Here is a 23,444-nt window from a genome sequence, read left to right as displayed (position 1 = left end):
CTTGGGATTGTCTTATATTAACAAAGTCCATTATACTGGATTTTTCCACAATGTTTCACTTTCTGTGTATAATATTCTCTTTGTTCTGCTCATTTCACTCTGCATCAGTGCCCAGAGGTTCTTCCAGTTCATATAGAAATAGTGGATATACTTTTTTTTTTTTTGTCATGAGTCTCTTGGAGTTGTCCTGGATCCTTGCCTTCTTGATAATAGTTAAGTCAATCACAGCTAATCATCAGACATCATTGTGGTTACTCTGTACAAGATTTTTCTTGGTTTTGCTTACTTCACTTTAAATCATTTCAGATGTCTTTCTAGTTTTTTGTGATCCTCTTGTTTTTCATATCTTTATGGCAAATTAGTGTTCCATTATAATCATATGCCACAATTTGTTCAGTCATTCCTCAATTGATGAAAATCCCTTCAGTTTACAGTTCTTTGATAACACAAAAAGAGCTACTATAAATATCTTTCCTATTTTTAATTTCTTTAAGATATAGAACTAATAGTAGTATTGTTGGGTCAAAGGGTATATGCAATTTTATGGTCCTTTTAAGCATGGTTCCAAATTGCTTTCCAGTGTGACTGTATCAGTTCATAACTCCACCAACCATGTATTAGTTTTCCAATTTTTTTATGTCCATTCCAATATTTATCATTTTCCTTTTTTATCATGTTAACCAATCTTATGGGTCTGAGGTGATATTTCAGATTTGTTTTAATTTTGCATTTTTTCTAATTGTGATTTGGAGTAGTTTTATATGACTAAAATAATTTTAGTTTCTTCCTTTTGGAATAGTCTTTACACATATTTTGACCATTCGTCAGTTGGGAATGCTTTGTATTTTTATAAAGTTGACTCAGTTTCTATATATTTAAGAAAAATAGCTTTTTTTATAGACTCTTGTGATAAAGATTCTTATCCCCAATTTGGCTATTTGCCTTTTAATGTTGGATACATACATTACTTTGTGTAGAAACTCTTCAATTTGATGCAAAGTTATTTATTTTACATCTCATAATATTCTGTCTTGTTTTGACCTAAATTCTTCCTTTATTCATAGATTTGACTGGTAAACTATTTTGTGTTCTCCTAATTCATTGATGGTATCACTTTTATTTCTAAATCATATATCCATTTTGAGTTTACGCTGATATATATGGCATGGGGTTTTGGTCTGTGCCTAATTTCTCCCATACTGTGTGCTAGTTTTCCCAACATCTTTTGTTAAGTAGTTAGTCTTTCTTCTAAAAGTTTAGATTTTGGGGTTTTTCAAGTACTAAGTTACTGTGGCCATTTACCATTGTCTGTTGAGTGTGTAACCTATTCCATTGGTTTAGTAATCTGTTTCTTAGCCAGTACCATATTGTTTTAATGTTTGCCACATTAAAATATAGTTTGAGATCCAGTTCAGCTGAGCCACCTTGATTCATTTTTTCCCCCATTAATTCCCTTGATATTCTCCATGTATTGCATACTCCAATGAATTTTTTTTTCTCTATGAAATAATTTTGAGTAGTTTGGTGTGGCACTGAATAAGTAAATTAAGTAGAATTTCCATTTTTACCATATTAGTACATCCTATCCAGGAGCAATGAATTTTTCTAATTGTTTAGATCTGAGACTATATTTGTATGACAAGCTTTCTATAGTTCTGATGATATAGTTCCTGCATTTGACTTGGCATATAGGCTCCCGGGTATTTTGTATTGTCTGCAATTATTTTAGATGGTATTTCTCTTTTGTTATGCATTTTTTCTGGTTAATCTGTAATAAAATCACTGTGTTTGAAAATATATTTACTAAAGGGACCTGGTCCCCCTTAATGAATAGGTCTGCAGATCTTCCTCACAATCTAAGATGCCCACTTATTCCCCAGTACAGATTTTCTAACACTCAGGTCCCAGATAGTTCAGATAGTAAATGATAGAATGCAAATTCTCATCGGTGGTTCCACAGCCCCATTGGTGGTCTCAATGCAATTGATAAGCAGATTTCCACCCGTACTCCAGCAATGCACAGAACTAGGGCAATTATCTAGTGATCAGAATCCCACCCAATGCTAGACAATCAAGAGAAATGACAAGGGGTCGTGAAGCTCCAAAAACAACTTTGGGACTTTCCATGGGTGGGTACAAAAGGAGCAAGGCAAAAGTTATCTTTGCTCACAGGATGGGCAGGATATGTACCCATCACTGAGTAAGAGGCTCATAAGATGGATAATGGAATGTTTCTCTCCAAGTTGGGTGAAAGAAAAATGTCAGAGAGAAAAGATTCAAAGATCCAGATAATCCCTTGTCTTATGTTGGCATTACTCATTAGACTACTTACTCGTCATGGATGGAGGTCCTCTATCTTGGACATTTTTGTAGTTAAACAAATACATTTGTGACTCTTAGATTACAATTATACACCTAATTCTTATGACATAAACTCTGATATAGGAAAGAATCCATTCAACTTGGTTGAGTATAATATGGATAAATATGAACCATATGATCAAATTTGATTGTCTACATATGAATGTGAGTATATATTGAACAATCACATGAATATTTTGATTGGAAATAGGAAAGGGATAACTATAAAATGATAGGAAGAATAATGCTGATTGGAAATGGATTAATACTGATTAGAAATATACTAGGGGCAGATCATATCTATAAATCATCAATAAGTCAATTATTTTTCACACTTTCTCTTGTTGGGTTTTATTGGTAGTATAGAGAAATGCTAATGATTTATGTGGGTTTGTTTTATGATCTGGAACTTTGCTAAAGATGTTCATTGTTTCAATTAATTTTTTGGTTGATTCACTTGTTTTATCATCATATCATCTATAAAATTCATACCCTACTCTAATTCCTTCAATTTGTTTTTCTCTTATAGCTATAGCTAGCATTTCTAGTAAAATATTGAATGGTAGTGATGATAATGGACATCTTTCTTTCTCTCCTGATCCTATTGGAAAGACTTTTAGATTATTCCTATTATAGATAATGTTTGCTGATGGTTTTAGATAGAAGATGTTTATCATTTTGAAGAATGTTAAATTCATCCCAATGTTCTCTAGTACTTTTTATAGGAATGGGTATTGTATTTTGTTGAAATCTTTTTTTTTTAACATCTATTGAAGTAATTATGTGGTTTCCATTGGTTTTGTTACATTGGCTATGTTATGGTCAATTATGCCTACAGGTTTTCTAGTATTGAAAATCTCTGCTTTCCTTGTATAAAAACCATATGGTCATAATGTGTGATCCTTGTGATATATCACTATAATTTACTTGATAATATTTTGTTTAAAATTGTTGCATCAATGTCCATTACAGATATTGGTCTATAGTTTTCTTTCTTTGTTTTAGTTCTTCTAGCTTTAGGTATCAACACCTTATTTGTGTTATAAAAGGAATTTTTTCAAGTTCCTTCCTCAGCAATTTTTCTGAATAGTTTATAAAATATAGAAATTAATTATTATTTAAATATTTGGTAAAATAAACATGCTAATCCATGAGGCCCTAGATATATTGGGGGGGATTTATTGATGGCTGTTCAATTTCTTTTTCTGATATAGGATAATTTAAGTATTCTATTTCTTCTTTGGTCTATCTGGGCAATTAATATTTCTTTAAACAATCATCTATTTCACTTAGTTTATCATATTGATTAACATGTAATTGGGCAATATAACTCCTAATAATTGCTTTAGTTTCCTTTTCATTGGTTGTAATCTTATGCTTTTTAAATTTTTAATATTGGTAATTTCTCTTTCTTATTTTTTTGATCAAATTAATCAATGGTTTGTCTTATTTGATTTTTTTCATAAAAGCAACTGCTTATCTTATTTATTAATTCAATGGCTTTCTTTTGATTTTATTAATCTCTCTGATTTTCGGGATTTCTAATTTGATATTTAATTGGGGCTTTAAAATTTGTTCTTTGTCTATTTTTAGTTATAGAGAAATTCATTGATGTGCTCTTTCTCTGTTTTATTGAAGCTAGCATTCAGAAATACAAATTTCCCCATAAGTACTATTTTGGCTGTATGCTGAAATTTTTGGTATATTGTCTCTTTGTTGTCATTCTTTTTAATAACATTGTTTATATGATTTTTCTTTGATCCTCTCATCCTTTAAGAAAGGTTAGTTAATTTCCAATTAATTTTTAGTCTTTTTAAATTCAGTCTTTTAGGATCTTGCTACTTTTAAGATCACACAGAAAATTAAAATTTAAAAAAGCCTTTGGGTAATTTTGATCTTTTTCGATGTTCTTAGGAGAAGACAAAAACAGAATAGGCAGGGGATTATACTGGGAAAAAAGAAAAATGAGGTGAAGGGAAATTACTCTTATAATATAGGTATATAAGATAAGTAGTATTTAATCAAAGTAGAAATAACATCATATCATTAACCCAAAATTCATCTGAACTGGATAAAAAGAGTTGCACACACAAAAACGTATGATCTTAGCAAAGAAATGCATTAAACTCAAAAGGAAAATAGGATGCCACAGGGATAAATGAGAGAAAGTTAGTATCTCCCTCTTTTAAATGTTTCTTTCAGATGGTATGTTGTTGGATTCTGGCTTTTAATACACTGTGCTAACCTCTTCCTTTTTATGGGTGAGTTCATCCCATTTACATTCACAGTTATCCAACTGTGTGTTTCAATCCAATTTAATTTTCCTCCTACTAATTTTTCTCTTCCTTTCCTTTATTCCTTTCCCTATTCATAATTTTTTTGCTTCTAATTACTGCCATCCTGAATGTACTCTCCTTTTTGTCCATCTTCATGCCCCCTTTTATTCCTCTTCCCTTTTTTTACTTTCATATTGTGTAAAATAGGTTTGTCTTATTGACTAAGTATGGATATTATTTTACTTTATACCAATTTCAACATGAGTTAAGTTCAAACACTGCCCAGAAGCCCCTCATTGAACCCTAACACTGCATTCTTACACACCTCCTCATGTGAGATAATGTACCCCAGGTTTTCTCTCCTTTTCTCTTATCCCAGGATAGACTTTTTTTTCTTATCCTTTGAACTTTTTTGATATAATTCCAACATATTTAACTTGTTCCGTGTGCTCTATGTATGCTCCTATTTACTATCTTAATAGTGATAAAGATCTTGTGTCTGTAGTACCTTAAGTATCGGAATTAGATACTTTGGATACATTAGATACTTCAAGTTTCATATATACCTAAGTAATGTATCTATTTCCTTCTTATATAGCAATGCAATTAGTTTAATCCTCTTGTTCCTTTATTACCATAAGGATCTTAAGTATCTTAAATATCTTATATCATAGATATCTTAATTATCACTCCTAATCAGTCCTAATTATCACTTCCTTATTCAGGAATGTGATTAGTTTAACAAAATTGGTCCCTTGATTTTTTTTTCTTTTATGTTTACCTTTGTATGCTTATTTTGAGCTTTGAGTTTGATAATCAAATTTTCTTTACAGCTCTGGTAGTTTAGTCAGGAATGCCTGGAAATCATCTATTTCATTAAATATGCATTTCTTACCTGGAGTTTATGCCAAGTTTCTCTGCTTAGTTAATACTTATTTGTAGTTCTAGATCCTTTGCCTTATGTAATACCATATTCTGTACCTTCTAGTCCTTTAATTTAGAAGCTACTAAGTCCTGTGTAATTCTAACTCTGGTTCCATATTTTAATTTATTCCTTTGGCTGCTTGCAGTATTTTCTCTTTGACCTACAAGTACTGGAATTAAACTCTAATAGTGGTAGGATTTTACAATTTTGGTTCTCTTTCAGGAGGTGATCAGTAGATACTACTATCTATTTTCCCTTCTTGTTCAAGAACATGAAGAAAATTCTTTCTGATAATTTCTGTAAATATGATGCCCAGCCTCTTTCTAATTTATCAAGGCTTTCAGGTAGTTCACTGACTCTTAAATTAGCTGTGTTGGATCTATTTTCCAGGTTTGTTGTTTTTCCAGTGAGATTATTCAGATTTTTTTCTATTTTTGTTGTTGTAGTTGTTTTTATTCTTTAGAATTTTCTTTTGGTAACTATTTTCTTGGTTGAGGCTTTGCACTTCCTATTTTTGGTCTGTTATTTCCTTTTAAATTATTCCTCTACTTATCTTATTTGTTTTGTGAACCTCTTTTGGAGCTTTTTCAGGAATTCACTTTGCTCCTGACATTCTTTCACGCTTTCCTTTAATATTTTAGGGATTTGTGTTTTGCTATTTCTGTCCTCTTCTAAGCTTGCATTTTAGTCTTCCTTGCTGCTGAAATAGTTTTCTAGAGTCAGACTTTTCTTTTGTCTTTTGCTCATTTTGAGTGACTATTTTTGTGAAACTTGCCTCTATACTGAAGTTCAGCTCTATTCCTGGGGTACAGAGAATACAATCTCTGAGTCCCCAGGGTCCAAATGCACTGAATTGAATTGGATTCTACTTTTTAGCTGCCAGCTCCCCTGGGTGTCACAAGCTATGCACTGCACCTTCTGGTGATGATTCCTCCTAGTATACTTTCTTAAGAACACTCTTCATTCTCCTCAGTGTATACTGGGTTGCTCCTCATGATGCTGGTTCTATAGTTCCTCCCTCTTATTCTAGTGAGACAGACCCCCTGCCTGCTGTCCCTTTGTGCTTTCTTTGGCTTAAACTCCACTTAACTCTATCTTATGTTGTTTATGCCTCTCCAAAATTTGTTTTGAGGTATTTTTTGGTGAGAGAGAGAGAGAGAGAGAAAGGGGGCGGGGGGAGGGAGAGAGAAAGGCTAATGGAATTTCCATAAAATATGAATTATAGTGTCAAAGAAAACATAAAAGTGATTAAAATAAAAGGTAGAAATAGAAAAAAATGGAATTTTTGGTTTGCAATATATTGGAAACAAATCATTCCATTTAGACAGACAAACTCATTTTCTATTATCACTATCTTTTTTGCATAAAAGACATGGTGGTAATGAAAAAACCACAGAGGAACATGATGGAGGGGAATGTATGAGGAACAATTATAATTATAAATATGAAGTGGATAAATTTATTTAAAATGGATGAGGATGATAAAATAGATTAGAAAACATTATCCAATAATTATCTCTGAAAAATAATCCTGAATCATAAAGAATCGTGTAGAATTGAAAAGGGATTAGAACACAATAAATTATGCTTTAATTTAAAGAAAGCAGGGGAAAGAGTGATGATTTCAAATAAGACTATAGTAAATATACACATAATTGAAAGAAATAATCTGATAGGGCAATTTATTTTATTTTAAAGCCTTACCTTCTGCCTTGGAATCAACACTGTATTATTGGTTCCAAGACTAAAGAGTGGTAAAGGCTAGACAATGGGATAATTGACTTGCCTAGGGTCACAAAGCTAGGAAGTGTCTGAGGCCAGATTTGAACCCAGGACCTCCTCTCTCTGGGTTTGGCTCTCAATCCACTGATTCACCTAGCCACCTCACTGATAAAGGAATAATGGATAATAAAATGCATCAATATAAATAAAACACACTAGTACAAAGTAGCATATGTCTGCATATTCAAAGAAAAATGTTAATCAAATTAGAAGAGACAGGGACAGAAAACATAATAATAGATAATCTTATTGTTCATCTTTCAGACATAGATAATTCAAACCAAAAAATAATTAAGAAAGAAGTTAAGGATCTGTATAGAACTTTAGAAAAATTAGAAATTATAGATGTTTGGATATTACTGAATTGGAAAATAAAATATCTTTCCACCACAAAAATATGCCCTTTTTATCCTGATTAGGAAGAGACAAGTAGAGAAAGGGAATTAGAGATCATATCTTTAATAAGTAATGAAGTATTTTTTTTTAATTAGCAAATAGGCTACAACAATGTGTTAGAATGATTATATCCTATTACCAGGTTTGATTTATTCCAGGGTTACAGACTTGGTAAATAAAATATAATATAATATTGATAATATAAATTATGCAAATCACATGCTTCTACCATTGAAGTTTATAAAAATCCAGCATGTTTCTCTTAAAAATGCCAGAAAGGATAGAAATTAATGGACTTCTCATTAATATAGTAAACAATTTCTATGTAAAACCAGATATAAACTTTATATGAAATTGAGAACTTAGAGGTTTTATGACAATAAGATAAAAAGAAAAATCAGAGAATAAGTAAGGACAAAAAGGAAATGAATTCTTCTGATTTAAATTTGATCTGATGATTTATTTAGAACAACCTAAGGAACCAAAAAAAAGGAATTAAAATAATTATTAAATTCAGTAGTTTCAGGATAAAAACAAAAACAAAAACAAATGAGTGTCAGCTCATATGACTATGAAATCCAAGCAGAATGAGCTGGCAAGAGAAATGCCATTCAAAATTACTAAAGACTATAAAATATTTGGAAAATGTCTATAAAGATACTATTAGGAATTGTGTGAATTTAACTATAAGGCATTTTTTTGCAATGATAAACAATTAAATCATTACAGCCATATTAATTGTTCATTAGTATGTTGAAATTATATAATAAATATAACAATAGTATCCAAGTTGATTAATGTATTCAGTTTAGTTCTATCAAACTACCAGTTGATTATTTTTATCATAAAGGCCAAAACCCTTACAATATTCATATGGAAAGACAAAAGATTGTTGAGGGTAATAATGAAAAAAATGAAGAAAAAAAGGAGTCTAATTAAATACCAGATATCAAACTATGCTACAAAGGAGTAATCATTAAAATGATTTGCCACTGATTAAAAAAATAAAGAGGTTCAGGTACATAGCATACAGAAGCAAATTGTCTCGTTGGCATAGACTTTGGGACATTTTTTCAGGTTCTGAATACTTTTTCAGTAAACTGGTCTTACCTTTTGATTCAGATTAGATCTATATCCTAAAGTACTTAAAAAAGAAGAATTAATGAATTTTGTGCCCACACAAATTTATTTCTTTGTTTATTTATAACAGCTCTTTACAAATTAGCCCCAGCCTGGGAAGGGGATGTATACCTCTTGAGAAATGGATAAGCAAATAGTGGTATATTTACATAATGAAATATTACTGTACCATACAAAATGATAAAATGGACAATTTTAGAGGAAACTGGAAAGATATCCATGAAATGATTCAGTCAAATGAACAAAAAAAGGAGAACAATGCACACAATCCTAACAACATCAAAAGGGAAAAAATAAATAATAATAACAAACAAAGATTTTGAAGGACTTTAGAGTTTTGATTAATATGATGATGAGATGTATCATGGATCAAAAGGACTGAAGATTAAACATGTTATTCATATCCTGACAGCATGCTGATGAACCTTGAATACAGAATGAGATGTATGTTTTGGGGGATGGCCAGTGTGGGAATATGTTTTGCAAGACCATATATATTTGTTATAAAAGCTTTCTTTTTCTTCCTTTTCTTTTTTTTTCTTTTCTTTCCTTTTCTTTTTTTCTGGGTTGAGTTGACAGGAAAAAGTAAGAATGAAAAATGTTTATAAAATATTTTTAATGAGAAGAAAAACAAAGGAATTAGGAGTTCTGGACTGGCATCCTTTCTTATTCAATTAGTACATGAATGGCCTTGAAAGAGTCACTTAACTTCTTTAGCCTCAGTTTGTTTGTTTGTGGATATGTAAAAGGAGATTTGGATTAAATGTCCACTTCCCTTCCAGTTCTAAGTCTTTGGCCCTTTGGTCTTTGTTAGTGCAAAGATCAGCAAAATATTCCCATACCTCTGCTATTGCCTCACTTAGGAACAAAGTTAGCCTGCAGATTTCAGAGCAACAAAGAGAACATACAGGGTATTAAGAGATTTCACAGAATCACAGACCCAGTAAGTATCTAATACAAGATTTAAACTCAGGTCTTCCTGACTCCAAGTCCAGAACTCTACTACATTAAATGAGATTTGAGCATGTTCTATGGACTTGTCCTCATGGGCCTCATGACCCTAGATAAGAGCTGCCTTGATGTGCTTCCTACTCCTAAACTTTTCTTCCTGCTGAGACCAACCTGATTTACCTCGTCCAAGTGCAAATTGGAGTTTTCAGTTATCTATCAATGCATGCCCCAGCTTTTCAAAAATCCCCTGGCACCTGCATTTCACGCTACTGCTCAGTTAGCAGGCTCCCAAGGAAGTTCAATGGCAGAGACCTACCTTCATTTGTAGGATGTCATGTTGAAGTCAGACTTCTGAGGCATGGATTTGTGCAGTCTTGTGGGATTCAGCTGGGCTTTGGATTGCCTATGACCCTGTACTCTTACAACATCACAGAAAACACCATCACAGTTCCCACTAATTGGCCACCTTGATGTCAGTCACAGCATCAAGATCAAGGACAGAACTGATCTGGGAGAGTGAACTAACACACTCTCTCCGAGGTGGTCTCTCTGGGTCAGGTTGGCTCCATGCTGAGAACACAGTGTGAAGAAACCTTACTGCGGGACTGTCTGCGACATGGCTATTCCATGGATGTGTGCAGGATAGGTGGTTCCAGATGTGACCTTTTCTTTACCATAAACACAATCCAAATCACCATCTTTTCACACCTATTATGTTCCTATCACATGAGGAAAATGTTAATTGTGATGCCCAGTGCTTAATATAGGAAACAGGTAGTGTTTAATATAGGAAACAGGTTCATAAAGCTAGTTCTGTATTTTAATTCTATTATTATCCTTTTTTAAAAATTATTATTATTTGGCAAATGCCTCACAACTGAATCTCACGTCTGTGTGCTTTATGTTAAGTTCCTGTGAGAGGTCCACAATTTTGTTAATAAATTATAATTTTTGAGTGAAAAAATAAATCCATATTTTTGTACATGCAATATGTCAATCAGTTATATGAAAAGCAAGAAATATGAAAGGGTATGAAACCTTTAAAAAAAACTGGTACATATCTCTTCTACAAAACAGGCAGAGTCAAGCGAGAGAAAAGGAGGCTAAGAGTAGTTAGAGATTAGAAACCTTTAGGCAAGGATGAAAGATTTGTCATTGTCTGAAACCAAACAATTTTTTTCTTGCTAGGAGTTTGGGGTCCAGGAGCATGAGACATTATCTAGGACCTATTAAATGATGAGTGAGAGATCTCTTAAAACGAACAAGCTAAGAGATTTATAGATGGAAAAGATTTTTCTTGACATCAGAAGCCAATATCTTACAATTGTAAACTGAAAGACAGAATCAAGAAAACTGTGATAGGCAACAACAGAACTAGAATATTAATTTGACATCAAGGTCTGAACTGAGAAGTTGGGGAAAAGAGATACAAGACAAATAAAGCAAAAGGTGTGTTGCTAGGGATCAGGTTTGATGATTTAGCACCAAAGTTCCTTAGTCCATTTTTCCAGAGGCCTCACCCAGGTTTTAGGTACTTTGAGTCTATACATTCCTTCCAACATAGTTCACAAAGTCTCCACCTATATTTTTACTTTTTTCTAGCATGCCACAGAACATAAAAAGTACAAAGGACAGACACTTAATGAAATGGAATAGAGTTAAAGGAAACAACCAACCATTCTTTATCATAAACTTGAGGCTCACACCCTAAAGATGCACATGTCATCAGAGGAAAAAAAGGCAATTATATGTAGGATACTATGTTGGCCATACATGCATGGAGAATATACTTAGGTCACTCATGCCGAATGGCAAATATTCAAGCAATACTTGTGGTTAAAGTACACAAGTGGAAAGACAAATTATTCCTCTGGTCTTTTAGTTGTGTCATTGTGCTGATTTTTGATGAACCTTTCACCCTCCCCTCATTGCTACTCCTCTTCGGTGGTGTTTTTCCTCTCTGATCTTTATCTTTCTCCATTACTTTGCCATCTCAATTTGTTACAATTGATCTTATTTGTCCAACTATGTTGAGAGTCCTGATACTGAGTTCACTATCCTGTAAGGAAGCTTCTCCTTTGTAAGTAGAAGGGTTACTGCATTGATAGACAGTTTGTTTGTTTTTCAGCCACATCTAGTATTCCCCGGGGTGTATCATGGCTAGTGAGCATACCAGGGGAAGATACAGCTCTTTTTAGTCTACGTTTTTGCTCTCATACTATTCTAGATTTTATTCAAAGTATAAGAGAAATGATTGGACTCCCCATGACATTCCTCAATATTTAGCAGCTAATTCTTTCTCAATGAACAGTTTATGTGGTAAAAATTATTCCTCTGACACTTAAAGGTAAAAGGAAAATCCACTTGTATTTCAGTGATGTTTGTTGAGGGATATTTGTTATTACAGAGATGAATTATAGCCAGATGAATTTCTGAAGAATAGCAAGATAAGAGATTATTAATGTTGCTTCCAGACCCCACAAGTAATTTTAGAAGAAAGTCACACTCCTCCAGACCCAGAGAGATTCTCTTGGTTCTTCAACGGACTTCCCTCACCATATGATGGTCTCAAGATGAATCTTTGTCATCAATCGGATTCAAATATAGGTTGTCTCTTCTTATGTAGCGAAAAAGTTCTGTCAAAAGGCAATCTTTAACAATGACATGCTATTCATCAAATATCCTTTAAAGTTTCATGAGCTGGGGTCAAATTAGGTGGCTCAAACCTGGGAAAGATTTAGAAAGTTGTATCCTTTCCTTTTGTGAGTTCTGAGTTGAGATACAGTTAGAGGTGGTCATAGTTTCCCAGTAAGCCAGGCACCAAAATGATGAGTCCTTGGCAGTGGAGAGCCACAAGACATCCCAAGGAAAACCAAAATGGAAAGATTTAGGGAAAATGAGGATATTTAAGTCTCTGTAGTGATCACTCTTACAATTAGGTCCATGAATTTCACTTTAAACCTGAGTAGATATGGAGATTTGTGAAATAGGTAGGGATAAAATAGTACCTATTTCTGAGGATTATAGTGAGACTCAAATAAGATATTATTTGCAGGAAATGCTTTCCACAGTATCTGGCATACATAGCAGATGCTAAATAAATATCTATTTCCTTCTTTTCCCTTTATCCATTCCCTTCCCAGGAAAAATGGGGATATTTTTTAAATATCAAGGTAAAATTCTATAATCTATATCTATCGATAATCACCATGTTAGAAATTAAAAGTGATTTTATAAAAAAAATTGATCTTGATGACCTGGGGATCCCCTGGTTTTCCTAGGTCACATTTTGAGAATATTGAACTGGAAGAAATACCTATACCTGATCTAGGGACAGGAATTAAAAAAAAATAAGAAAAGAAAAAGGGCAGCATCTGTCTCTTCCCTAGGACTCAAGATTCCAGACAGAGATCAGGCAGAAGCCAAGTAGAGTCTGTTATATGCTAAATTGTATACATTTGGGAGATAGAGTGAAAGTGAGAATGTGTTAAAGGTGTAACTCCAAAGGAGTTAAGAATGAAACTCTAATGGCAAATAAGCTCAGTGATATAATAACTAATTGGATCAATGAAGGGGAATGTGAAGGACAAGACTGAGGAAATTTTCTTTAGTGATTTCAGAAAACTCCCAAGTAGCTACAGCTTGAGTTTTATCCCTAGGAAACACTTTGGTGACTTCATAGTGCTCTGAGAGTAGAACAGCAGAACCAGAGGGTCCAGCTCTTGTTTCTTATGCAAGAGGAATAACTAGGTCCCATCTTCTCAAATGGAATCCCGATGGGTAATCAGTCATCCCCATGGTAACTTGGGAACTTTTAATTGTCTTTAATTAACAGGCCATGGTGAGAATCAGCTACCTGCTCAGAAAGAAAATGAGGGAAATCTAAACTGCAAAATGGCAGCTAGGAATAAGCCACAGATAGTTGGAGTAGTGGTTCTTGGACACAATAGCATTCTGAAAAAGGTAGATAGGGTATAACTTTGGAAAGTGATAATGTCCTTCATATGCAGTTTCTGAGTTCTTTCAATTTCAGAGACGAAAGTGTTAAAAATGTCACAAAATTCAAGGAAGATTAGCACGAATTATTAAGGGAATATGAGAAAGGATTAAGAAAACTAAATAGGATCATCTTAGAAAAAATGATAATTAAAAGGAGGAGATAATAAAAAAATTAATATCTAAAAGGTGTGAAAACCAGGAAGAGAGACAGGTTTAGCACAATGTAGTATAATAGGATAAAAAAGGAGGAAAGCCTAATTAAAGCTGAATAAGAGGACTATAGTCCTAATCACTGAACTCTCTTACAACCAGATGCTAAAAAAATAAGAAAAATAGAGAGGGGGATGGCTCTTGAGCCCACATTTTGAACTATGACTTCTAGAACACTTACTCTAGGTGTTCCAGTTCACTTTAATTTTTGCTGTTTCCAAATTCTATTACTTCTTATGATCTACACATTTTTATATTCCATCACAAGCATTTTTAACAAAACTCAATAACACTTTGAGATTTATTGTCCCCATTTCACAGATGATAAATTAGAGGCTTATAGAAAAAATATGCCAATAGATATATAGCTAGTCATTATCAAAGTTAATTTACAAGTCTGAGGTCTTTGCAATAAGCCTTCCTATAATATTGTCCTATTTCATGTATGCAATCATTTTTTTCTAATATTATGTCATGAACTTCTTAAGAGAGGGGGTATATCTTTTCCTTCCTTTATCCCTCCCATCTTACAGGGCAATATTAGTCATACCATGAGCATTCTACATCCATTTGAATTAAATTAAAAAGGACTTTAAATCCATTTTCTTGAAGAAGGAAGGAAGGAGGGAAGGAAGGAGAAAAGGAAGAAAGGAAGGAAGAAAGAAATTATACTGCCAAGAAAGCTGTGCTCATGGCTTAACATACAAATACAAGCAAGAAAGTCTCTGTCTACATGGAGTTTAGACTCTAATAGTAAATATAAGGGAGTAATGACCTGAGAGTAGGATATTATACAGGGTAATCAGCAGGAAGAATACCTGAAGCCAAAGGACAAATGCAAATGATGGGAATGCCCTTTACTAGAATGTTAATTTTATTTGACTACTGATATTAGAACTAGAGTTAGAAAGCATGAGGGAGCCTCACTTCTGGAAACCAGTGTCTCAGTCACAAGAACTTGAGGTTGGATGGAAGGCTGAGGCTTGAGGAAAATGGCATGGTGTTGATTGGGCCAGTAAAATGGAGAATATTAGTACAATGAAATCCCTCACCTTCTTTTAAATTAATTAAATATGAAATAGAGATTTTGCACTTTTTAGTTTAAGAAAAATAATAAGTAAAATTGTTATGTTGATCTTAACAGAGATGTTTGGGAAGCTGAAGAGATGGCCTGAAACTTGACACATGCAGGACTCACTCCTCCCCCCACCCCCAGAGGCTAGAGTGAGTAGGGAGGACTAGGTACTCCTTACTCTTCACCCCTCCCTCCAAGCAGTTGGAAATCAGTTGGAAATGGAGGCAGGACTGATGTCCTCTGGCAAGGCTCAGCAAGGCAATCTCTAATGATGTTCACTTTCTCAACTTATATTCCCCAGAGGTTTGACTGAGGGACAATAGGAGAAGCTTGATGTCTTGTTATCAGGGACAGACTGATCTAACTTGTATGGGCCAGACAGCTGAAGGAAACTTAGCTGAAGCTGGATGTAAGTATCCCCAGAATAATAAACTGGCACTGCTCCCAAAAGATGAAGTTTTTATGGATAAAAGAGGAAGGGAAGGCAGGGAAGGGTTATCAAGGATTTGGATAAGATCTGGGAAGCCCTGAATTGTTAGGTAGAAACTGCCCCTCTCCCCCACAGGAGGGAGTGGCAGACTTTTAGCTAGTTTGCCCTCAAGCCTGTAATGATCAATTCTAATATCTAAAATAACTAAATAACAATTGTGCTGTTGTTAGAAAGGTCTAGTTCAGGTAAACAAGCAAACCACTGGAAGAACCAAGATGGTTCTTGCCCCAGATGGCCTCCAAAACAATCCCAAAACCGGGAACAGCAAGCAGAGTGACCTGCTCACTTCAACCCCCAGGAATCAACTGTTTAACTGCTTTCAAACTGTTCCCTCACCTAGCGTTCTCTGGGGGGGGGGTCCCCTGGAATTCTGGGTGAGGCTTGATCCTGTATCTTGCAGGAATTCCATCCTGCCATTTTCCATGTTGCAGAAATCTAATTGGTATCTTTTCTTTTTGTACTATTCATTCTTCCATATGGAAATAATGATCAATTGTAAGTTATTTGGGCTGAGACAATAATGACTTTTGAATGACATTGAACATGGGACTATATATGGGCAGAAATCACAGAAAGATAGCATAAATGACTATCTTATTAAATAACGTATGTGGTAAATGACTATATCCCTCAGCATCCTACTCTCTCTTTTTGTCTATCTCTATCTTTAGCTCTTTTAGCAATTATATAGAGACAGGAGACTCGGGTGTATTCCAGGACTAGTAGCTGCTGTAAATCAAACTAATTACTTTTGCCAAAAAAAATGTCCTCAGTGGAGAATTTTTTGGTCATTGGACTGTTAATACCTCTTTACTTAATCACTGTCCTATAATATTTTCCCCCTGATGAAAGAGGTGATAGTAATCTTTTCACCTTCTGTCAAAGTCCACAATAGATACCTATTTACAAGGCCAAACCATGTGTCATGCTTAATGGCCAAGACCAATAGACTCCTTTGCAAACATTTTTTTTAATTCACAAAAACAACAAGGCCCAAAAATATGGATTCAGAATAAAATATATTTTTCTCCCCTGCCTTTACTCAGTTATTTATAGTTCAGTTCATGTGTCTCAGTTTTCATATATACTGAACTCCAAATCTCTTTCTCCCTGTCTCTCTGTCTCTGTCTCTCTTTCTGTTTCTCTATCTCTGTCTTTCTTCATTACTCTCTTTCCTTCTCTTGTTCTCAAAACACACACACATGAATGATACCAGAAATAATCCAAAATAATAGGTAATTCAAAAATAATTCATACATCTTGTACTGCATTTGGGGAACTAAATTTCATCTGCCTTCCTAAACATAAGTGAAATTGATAGTTTTAAATATTCTTTCACTTTTTTCCATCTTTATTTTCTGTATTTAGCACAAACGAAGTTCATATTAAAAAATGTATACCTTCTTTGGACACAAATAGGCTGATGGGGCTATAGCTACAGTGGGATGTAGCTATAACTCACAAAACTGTGTGGCAGGAATAAACATATTTTTTGTTATACAAATGTGCCACACCTAAAATATGAGTGGTTGCATGAGAGCTTTGAGTGCTTTGGAATATCTCCATGATGCCATGGAGATATCCTTCCTATAAACTCTTCATCTTTTCAGTATAGTTTGCACTTAAGTGTTCATATCTGATTTCTTAGCAATATTGATTAAGCCTGGTTCAGGCAGAAAATTGATAATTAAAGAGCCATGGTTTGGCTTCTTTTGGACATGTCGGTACCTTTAGATGTGGCAATACAACAAAGCATTCCAAAGTATGTAAATCTTGTTGAGAATGATTTGACCAAGTCCTACCTAAGACTAAGAGTAAATCTTAATGGAAGGATGGGAAGGAAAATGCGAGGGAATATATGAATACTGTGTGCCTCAGTAGTGGAATAAAGGGCTCTTCTTAAAAATAGAAAAGAAAAAAAAAACAGCAGGAACCAGGGAAAAGAACAAAGTGCTTCCTCACTAACATTATAAATTGACCATTGGGCTAATGTTTTCTTTCTTAATTTTTAGTAGGGTTATTGGGTCTTCCAGAGGCTCACGGTCAAAGCTTTCACATTTTTGGTCAGAGATATGATAGAAGAAATGTTTAGATCGAACTGAGCAACCTCCATCACTTTCGACAGCTCAGATCCCTGGAAATTCTCATTAGGACTGAGGCTCAGTTTTATAAGGCCCCGTTTCATGGATTGCATTTCATATTTACAACAGTTTAATGTGCATGAAGCAGGAAGCTAAAGCAAAGGAAAACTCTTTTGCAGAGTAAGCTTAACAATACACAATTTAAAACTCCAGGGATTGTTTTTGGTCAGTTTCTTGCAACCAGCAAGGTAATTTTTTTCAATTTATTTGGAATTAGTCAAGTGTACTGTTGAAAAAGCCAAGTGAATTGATGCTAAATAGTTTTTGGAAGATGTAATTGTCTGATGATTTGTAAATAGCCAAGCTTATCAAAAAAGTAATTTAAATGTTATGCTGACAATTTTGTTCAGTTTGGTGTCTTCTGTAAACTGGGGAATCCAATTTTTAACCCTCATTAGCATGAGAATTCTCTTTGCAGGGCTAAATAACTTAAGGCCCCAAATCTGGCCTGACTTTTATGATCCTAACTTTCCCTGATCTCTTACCTATCATAAACATAACATACCTGATGATAAAACCAAAGTTGTTTTTGTGGACAGTTCTTATGCTAAATTTCATCATAATGAAGTTGTTTAATGGGCAGCTGGGTGGCTCAGTGGACTGAGAGTCAGGCCCAAAAATGGGAGGTCCTAGGTTCAAATTTGGTCTCAGACACTTCCCAGTTGTGTGACCCTGGACAAGTAACTTAATACCCATTACCTAGTCCTTACTGCTCTTCTGCCTTTGAACCAATACACAGTATTGATTCTAAGATGGAAGATAAGGGCTTTAAAAAAGAAACAGAGAGAGAAAGAAACAAAGAAACAGAGAGAAAGAAATAGAAAGAAAGAAAGAAATAGAAAGGAAGAAAGGAAGGAAGGAAGGAAGGAAAGAAGGAAGGAAGGAAGGAAGAAAGAAGGGAGAGAAGGAAGAAAGGAAGAAAGAAGGAAAGAAATGTTATATAGCAGAAATTTACTTTAGCAGTTAGTTCTAAGAAGAAAAAATAGGAGGCTGGCCGTTTCACTTCACTTTACTTCACTTTACTTCTCCCCATCACTGCCCATTTCCTTCTGTCTCCTATCTTCTACTTTAGTTGTCTTTTCTTCCTGCAATAATAAAGAATATGCTGCCTGAAAAATGGCTTAGGTATAATCCTTCCTTATGAATATACATCCTGTGGGCAATTCTAGTTTAGAGGAAAATTAATGTTAAACTGAAGGAATTAACAATCCAGGGAAGTATTTTAAGCATTAGAGAAGAAAACAAAATGTAGAGATGATTTCTTGGTACTCTTAAATCTTTACCACAAAGGAAGAACCTGGGACAAATCATTCTTTTTTCCCATTGGCTATTAGAACCTAGCAGGGTCCCAGAAAGTAGTTTATTTAAATTAAAGAAGGGAAATGGCAAACTTTGGTGACATCCATGGAGCAGATCAAGATGAAGTCCTTTACAGCTTTGATGGCTCTGGTAGCTAGATAAAAGTAAACACACTGAGGGTATCTCATGGTAAAGAGGGGTAGAGGAAGTAATATGAATAGGAAATTGGAGGAAGAAGTCTACAATGGAAGCTGGAAAGCAGAGCCTGCTGAAAATGAAAGGAATTTGCTGTCAGAAGATCTGAGTTCAAAATCCCAACTCATGTACTTCTGATTTGACCTTGCAGAAGTCACCTTCTGCATCTCAGTCCTTTCCTTTGTTAAATGAGGTTGGAAGGTTCTCTAAGTTTCCTTCCAGCTTTTGATACTATAATCTAAAGCAGAACGTTACCTACTTCACTGTTTTGCCAAGGGCCCTGGTTCTAAGGTTTCCATATATTTCAATTAGTGTTGGCTTCATGGCTGAAGCTGCCAGGGAGGTGCAGCAGGGGGAAGGCAGAGGAAAGCCTGAGGTATAACAGGCTTCACTGCCCTGCTGTTTTGTTCTACTGCATTGAAGAAAATGAATCTTTTCAAACAGGTGAATTTTCCAACAGAAATGGCCCAAACAGACTCAGCTCATTGAATAGAAAGCGTAATGGTGATCTAAACCTATTACCTTCAATGGAGTCTGTGACATTTTCTTCAAGCATATTGATCAGTTGGTGGGTGAGAGGGAGAGAGAGGGAAAAAAGAACTTTTTCCCCTTGTTCATTGTGTTGCGTCACTCATTGTAATGCTAGTCACAATGTATTAAAAGCACTGGGAATCAACAGGGCTAGTTCTTTTGTAGCAGTGGTAATAAGTGATTTTACAAGCCTGAGTTAAGATGCTGTTTAAAATCAATTCTGTGTATATTTTTTGCAAGATTTCCCCAAAAGCACAGTCTCCCATTTCTTGTGTAAATTTCAGCTCCACAACTTCTCATTAATCAACTTGCTTTAATAAGGATCCCTTTCTTGTGGTCCAGAAATCTAATGTTTCCTTTCAATAAAATATCACTCAGCTCCTTGTCTGTCTCTTGCTCTCTTCCAATGTACAATCTGTTCCAATGTGTATGTCCCTAATAGACTGTTGATCATGAATTAAGCTTATTCTGTTCTGATTTGGGGCTAATTTGAATTGCAAGAAAGCTTTAAAAGGGGTATCTATTTTCTCAAATTTGGGGGGGGGGGGAGTTTTGTTTTTGTTGCATAATCCAATCCCCAGAGAAATGTGAAATAGGGAGTGAATCCAGCCAGCCTCATTATTTAGCCCAGAGCTGGTACAGACATAGTTAATATAAAACCAGTGTTTCCATTATAAAAAAAAATAGAATTTCTCTATTTTATTAAATTCAGTTGCCTGATTATTAAAAAAGTTTAGGCTAAATATGGAGTTTTCAGATTTTGTTCCCATTATTTCAGAAAAAGTGACTCGGCCACCCGTTATTGATTTCACCCCCACTTACAGATGGAATGTATATAGAACAGAGATATCTGTATCTATATCTACATAAGGAATGTATAGGGAATATGTATATGTGAAATATATATATATATGTGTGTGTGTGTATATGTATACATGGAACATTCATACATAAAACATTTTCATAAATTTCCCAGAAACCTGTAACATGAAGTGCTTCCAGAATGGATGGATTAGACATAAAAGTCCCTGAGAGAAAGACATAGCTGGAAAGTTCTTTATTAGTAGTATTATTAACATTATATTGAACCCATTTGTTCCAGTATTATCTTAATTTGATCCATTTCCTGCCTTGTCTTGGGTATTTAAATATATTTCTTCTTTGTCTGTGGGTAAACCTATTGCATTTTGTGTTATCTGAATTTTATAATCTTGCCTATTACTTACAAGCAATCTGCTACTACAGTTGTTCCTAGGTGTTTTTTATAAACTAATTTAACATCTGTTAGTACTATATAACTGTATCAACCTACAAATGGCCAATAGAACTTAGCATTGCTGAGAATTACCATGTAGATAAATGGAGTTACATTAGTAATTGTAAAATCTACTCCATATTTCACGGTAACTTGATAAATAATCAGTGTTATCTGGGCTATTTTCCTTTGGGTAGTGCATACAATCTACATTTGAATGTTATTGCATTTAAGGTAAAGGATCATACGAAGAACCTTTTTAGTAAATTAATTGATAATTGTGCTGAATTAAGCAACTCAAAATGGTAATTCAAGAAAATGAGAATCTCTCATAATGAAAATGAAAACCCAGCCAGGAGATAGTATGCAAGTTGAAAAGACCACAGTGAAATAATTTTGTGAGATTCGTAACTGGTTTTTAAGAACCATAAGGTCAGATCTGTATTACTCAGTCAAAATACAGAATTTATTCATTTACTCATTGATTGATGAATTAATCATTGAGTTACTTATTCTTTTATTTATTCAATAAAGCAGAGGAGGAGCAAAGATGAACTAGAAGCTGGAGACATAGGTTTTAAGTTCTATTCCATACTTAAAGTTCCGGGGGGGTGGGGTGGAGTTAAGGTGGAGCAGCTGGGTGGCTCAGTGGATTGAGAGTCAGACCCAGAGATGGGAGGTTCTGGGTTCAAATTTGATCTCAGGCACTTCCTAGCTGTGTGATCCTGGGCAAGTCACTTAACACTCATTGCCTAGCCCTAACCACTCTTCTGCCTTAGAACCAATACCTAGTATTGATTCTAAGACAGAAAGGAAGGGTTTAAAAAAAATAAAACAGTTCTGTGGTTTTGAGCAAGTCACTTTCCCTCCCTGCTTCTTAGTTTTCTCCTCTGTAAAATGGGACTGATAATATTTGTCCTGCCTAACTCATAGGTAGTTGTGGCAAAAGTATTTCATAAACCTTAGACTGCTATGTCAATGTAACTGAGATTCTACTCACTCCTAATTACATTTTGCTTGATGCTGTTTAGGCATGTCTCTTGACTGGGAGAGCAAAAGGGTAAAGTTGGCACATAGATGTTAAAAGGTAGAGAAATGGAGACTCATAGAGGAAATATATGGTATCAGATTGTCTGCAGATGTGTGGAAAGATAGTAAAAGACTTTGGAAGATGAAGACATGTTGGGAAAACTAACTCCTGAATATTCACCTAGCTTATATCTAGCGTCAGTCTGGGGACCAGAGAATTTTGTTTGACTGAGATTCTTTCTTGAGTTGAGATCTCACTTTTGTACTCAAAAAAGTAGGGTTGGACTAGATACTTTCAAAGATATCTTCTCATTCTAATTTAATTTTTTTCCAAATTAAATGTTGATATAATTTTTAAGAATTGTTTGCTGACATTCTGCATCCCTCCCTCATATCCCTCTTTTCCCACAAGATACCAGGTAATATCATATAGATTGTACATATGTTTATCTTAAACATTTCCATATTCATCATCTGAAAGAAAGGAGGAAGGAAAAGTCTATAATAAAAACCTAATCAGACATAGAGTTATCAGTAACTAATATTTATCTTTTGACCTTCTTATCCCAGATATTTATCTGGACCCTCTTGTCCCATTAGTAAAATGGCAATGATGTTCTGCTCCTTTTCCTTCTCCTTTAAAATTACTAACAGGGTTAAGTATCTGCATGTTTTGCTGTCATTGAGGAGGAGAGAGAAGAAGTGGGAAAAGCAGCATTGTGTCATAGTACTCCATTAGACTTAGAGAGAGCTGATTTCCCTTTCCAACTGTTTAGCAATTAATTTAGTAATCTTAGGCAGTATCATCTGAAGCAAGAAAGCTTGTGAAAATATAAAGTATATGATCACTGAGCAAGAAGTCACAACTTCTTAAGTCCTTAAGTTTCTTATCTATAAATAAAAGAAATAAGCTATATGTACTAAGGGATATTCCATATATAAAACTCCAGGATAATGTATGTAAAGTTAAAGAAGTCTATGTCTATTTAAATTTTTATTATAGAATCAATTGTCAAAAGGAAGACAGCATATAGTATTGTTTTTGCATTGTATGCCTATACTCAGTAAGAGAATACAATGTGAAGCTATCTATCCACTTTAGCCTGAGGAAATAATGAAATATTATTATCTTTTCTGTAGCCTCAAAGGAAGGACCATTTAGCTACATATGATATCTTTAGATATATTCAGGGAGGGATGTAAAGAAGAAAATATAAAGTGTGTCTAGATTAATCAGATGGAGGGCCACTTCCTGTTCTCATCTTGGAAGATTATAATACTTTTTGAACTCCATCCTGAAGTGCCAAGAAGGAAACACAGAGGTACATATTTGACTTTGCATCATGATTAGAAAATTATTTCTTCCCATAAGTATCATCTCTGCTATTA

This window comes from Gracilinanus agilis, chromosome 1 (genome assembly GCF_016433145.1).
Source record: "Gracilinanus agilis isolate LMUSP501 chromosome 1, AgileGrace, whole genome shotgun sequence".
NCBI lineage: Eukaryota > Metazoa > Chordata > Mammalia > Didelphimorphia > Didelphidae > Gracilinanus > Gracilinanus agilis.
This window is presented reverse-complemented; position numbering follows the sequence as displayed.